We start from the raw sequence: 4352 nt of genomic DNA on the forward strand, positions 1-4352 counted from the left end.
AGTACAACAGCCTCAGTTTAGTCACCTCGGCTCTAGATAGAGTTCATCATTGATTTGCTCTAGGGTCCATCTTTTTCTTTGGTCTTTTTACCAGACCCTGATACTTGTGCAAATTTTCTCCAGTACTACATCTCAAATGAATTGATTTTCTTCCTATCAGCTTTCTTCACTGTCCAACTTTCACAACCACACAATCACAATCACACATGAAAACTGGAACTACAATGGAATGGAGAATTCTAACTTTAGTATTTTTTTTTTATCAATGCCAAAATATTGTGTCTGGCTCTGAATATTATTGATCTTGATTGAGGCTGAGGGTGTATGACTTGTCCAAGGTCACTCAGTGGATTTTCATAGCCAAGTAATTGAGCCCTAGCCTCCAAAATAATTAATTTATTTATTTAGAACGTTTGTATCCTGTTCTTCTCTACCTCCGTGGAGGGACTCAGAACGGTTAACAACAGCAAAAATTTAATGCTACACAATGAAAACATTTTAAAACAACATACATAATAAATAAGTTATAAAATACATATAAAAGACACTTCACCAAGTTAAAAACATCATCCAACTCAATCCAAACACTGTGGTCCAGTATCTCTTAGTCTTTACTGGTTCAATCCATCACTCTGCAAATGCCTGATTCGTAAGCCAGAATTTCAATTGCTTCCTGAAGGTCAGGAGGGGAGGGGGCAGAGTTAACCTCATTCAGGAGAAATTTCCATAGCTGGGGGGCCACCACAGAGAAGGCTTGGTCTCTCATCCCCACCAAGTGCGACTGCGAAGTCTCCAAACCACTCAATCAACTATACCACACTGGTTCCCATAAATGACATACTTGGGATTAATTTGACATTATGCCTCTGTCTGACACTAACATGATTGGGGCCATGATGGAACAGGGAAAAGAATTTGTGGGGTTTTTCATGCATCTTGATCTGGCTGGGTAGGAACCTAATTATCTCCTTCGCAGTCCTGGTGGCACAATGGGCTAAACCACTGAACTTGCTGACTGGAAGGTTGGCAGTTTGAATTCATGGGACGGGGTGAGCTGCCGCTGTTAGCCCGAGCTTCTGCTAACCTAGCTATTTGAAAACATGCAAATGTGAGTAGATCATGATTGGGGCCATGTTGGAACAGGGAAGGTAAAATGGTGCACCATGCAGTCATGCTAGCCACATGATCTTGGAGGTGTCTATGGACAATGCAGGCTCTTCGGCTTAGAAATGGAGATGAGCACCACCCCCCAGAGTCGGAAGGGGAAGACTCTACCTTTATTTGTGTTTCATTGTGTCTAGACATTGCACGTTTGCCTTTGTGTTTGTGTATGCATTATTGTTGTTGTTGTTATTATTATTATTATGCTTAGTTATGCCTATTGCAAATTGAACCTATTATCGTTCTGATTGACCCCAGACTGATTCTGATTATGGCTCCCAGCAAGGTTCAATCATAGTATGGTCCAGTCATTGGACTTTAATATGGTTCCCAGTTTGGTTTAATCACTGATGAGATAGGCCATGATTCCCCAAAAAGAATAATTATTTGAGAAGGATTTCATGGACCCGTGTCTCCTTAGAAATTACCCAAACTGCCTTTTTGTCCCACTCTTAGCTTTACTGTCCAGGTATTTCTTAAATAGGATCAATCCCCTTGTGAAAAGGATAGCTTTTCAGTTGGATGCTTTTACACACTGAAATTCCAGAACAATAGGCAAGGTTTCCATTCCTCACCCCGTTCTCCTTTGTCTCATTTTCGTTATGTTAATATCTATTTTCTGACTATTTCCAGGCCTTGAAGTAAGCATTCCCAGGTTGGTAGGAATGGTGCCAGTTTCCATCAGTGTTCCCAAGCCATGAAAAGGTTTTGCATGAGAAACTTTCCTGGAAGAGATGCAGATTAAAGAAGGTAAATCTAGTTTTCAATTTTATTCCTGCAATCAGATAGATAATCTCTACCATTTGAATCTAGGGAATCTTGAACCTCCTCTTTCCTGCTGTGTTAATTGAGTACTTTGCACTTTGAACCCAGTTTGCAGCAACTGAAGTTAGCTGAGGACAAAAGAGGGGAAGGAGGAGGAAAAAAGAAATCGGGTCAACAGGGAGCTCTGGTATGGGCTGGTCCATGAGGTCCATCGGAAGCGATTAAACAGACAAACAACAACATATCTTTTCGGCAACTGCAAACTGCAGCTTCAAAGAAACAACCATCCTCTGCTAACCAAATATACTTTTGTAGTGGCATGTCTTTATCCTTGGCAGTTTAAAGACATGGTTCTTCAGTTTAACAGCTGAGTTACCTGTCTGCCATTACATAAATGCTAGTTAATATCACTTGTTCAAAGGGTTGACTTCTAACAAGGTCATGCTTTTCTTGACTAGTGGTTTTCAAAAGATGGTCTCTACGTTCATGGAGATTCACATTTGCAAACAGATGTGACATCATTTTTACCTTTTCAATAAGGTTATGGTGCACTTATTTCCAGTAGGTTATGGAATTTCCAATCGCCTATGACAAATTGGGACATGTACAGGATAGACTGACACTGTGCAACCACCTTCCAGGAAAATAGCTGAGTGCAGTTCCCTTCTTTCTGTTCTTCATTAGCCAAAACAAGACTGCATTCAGAGGTTGCAGCTATGAAAATGGATGGGGCAATGTTGGAGACTATCACAGATACGTATTATACCTATAGTACCCAATGTAGGATTTCAGCTGATCAAATTTATTGTGATATAAATGCTAATGCATTTACTGTACTGAAAAGGTGAAATTATTCTCTTCTGACATTGAACATGAAACCAAATTACTTTCTTCCTTTGCAGATGTTTCCCCCAGCTATTTCCCCCTTGTTAGAATTTTTAACACCCCCTTGAAATTGCTTGGATGCTCATCCAAACTGGAACATCCAAAATCTTTCTCAGGTTTCATAGTAGGCGAAATTCAATGGCAGCTCCAATTTTTCCCTAACCCACGACTTGAGATCCTTTTAAACGGAGGCCTCCTAGGATCAATTAGTCTGGGATGTTAAAAGACACACCATCTGTTTCGATCATGCCTTTATGGCCCTTCCACCTGATATTTGAATGTCTCCCACTTCTTAATCCACAAACCTCTCAGGAAGCAAGGCTAGCCATTTTAAAATGTGCTCTCCTTTTCAAATGTAAACTGTCATTCCCATGAGCCCCAGTCAACATAGCCAATGATGGGGAAGATGGGGACTGAGCTCCACAGTGTGAATACTTGAAAGGTGATTGTTGTTGTTGTGCACCTTTAAGTCATTTCCAACTTATGATAACCCTAACGCAGGGGTTTTTGCATGATTTTCCCATGATCACCCAGTGGCGCAATGGGCTATACCCATGTGCTGGCAGGACTGCTGACCAAAAAGGAGGAGGACAAGCTCCCATCTGTCAGCTCCAGCTTCTCAAGTGAGAACATGAGAGAAGCCTCCCACAGGATGGTAAAACATCCGGGCATCCCCCTGGGCAAAATCACTGCAGACAGCCAATTCTCTCACACCAGAAGTGACTTGCAGTTTCACAAGTTGTTCCTGACACACACACACACACACACAAACAAGCAAACCAGTAGATTTTCATGGCTAAGTGAGGATTCAACCCTAGTCTTCAGAGTCTTAGTCCAACACTCAAACTACAGTGGCTCCCCCCACCCCCCATGCCATAGTGTTGGGGAATCTGAGCTGTTAGGCCCGTCGCAAACTAGGTTCCTGCTGGAGAAACCCTTGCTAGCAAGTCCCTGACGTCATGAGCCTGCGCCTCTCTCCCCGCCCCTTTCTCCACCCCTTTCTCTTTGCGAGCGTGGTTTTTCCTTTGCTAGGGCAGCATTGCCCGCATTTTCTCTCAGTTGAATTCTGCCAACTGAGAGAAAATGCGGGCAATGCTGCCCTAGCAAAGGAAAAACCACGCTCGCAAAGAGAAAGGGGTGGAGAAAGGGGCGGGGAGAGAGGCGGAGTCTCGTGACGTCAGGGACTTGCTAGCAAGGGTTTCTCTCGCAGGAACAGAGTTTGCGACGGGCCTTAGGCTCAAAAATAACCCTCAGTTGGAGTGATTCCACCATAAATATAGCAGAGTACCAGAAGCAAACTTCACAACCAGCAGAAAATCACATGTGATGAGCTGGGATAAGCTTCTATTTCTGCGGATGGCACAGGATTGCAGAGTCAGAACTTTAGGTTAAAAAATACTTATTGAAGTAAAAGAAATGCATTCTCGATAGACAAGGTCTTGGAGCTAACTAGCTTACTAAGTCTCATCATCTAAAGGAGGTAAAAGGGTAAAAAGTCAAAAAATCCATGCAGCTACATTTTGCCTAAAGAGAGAGGCGGA

The sequence above is a fragment of the Anolis sagrei genome, chromosome 6 (genome assembly GCF_037176765.1).
Source record: "Anolis sagrei isolate rAnoSag1 chromosome 6, rAnoSag1.mat, whole genome shotgun sequence".
Lineage (NCBI taxonomy): Eukaryota > Metazoa > Chordata > Lepidosauria > Squamata > Dactyloidae > Anolis > Anolis sagrei.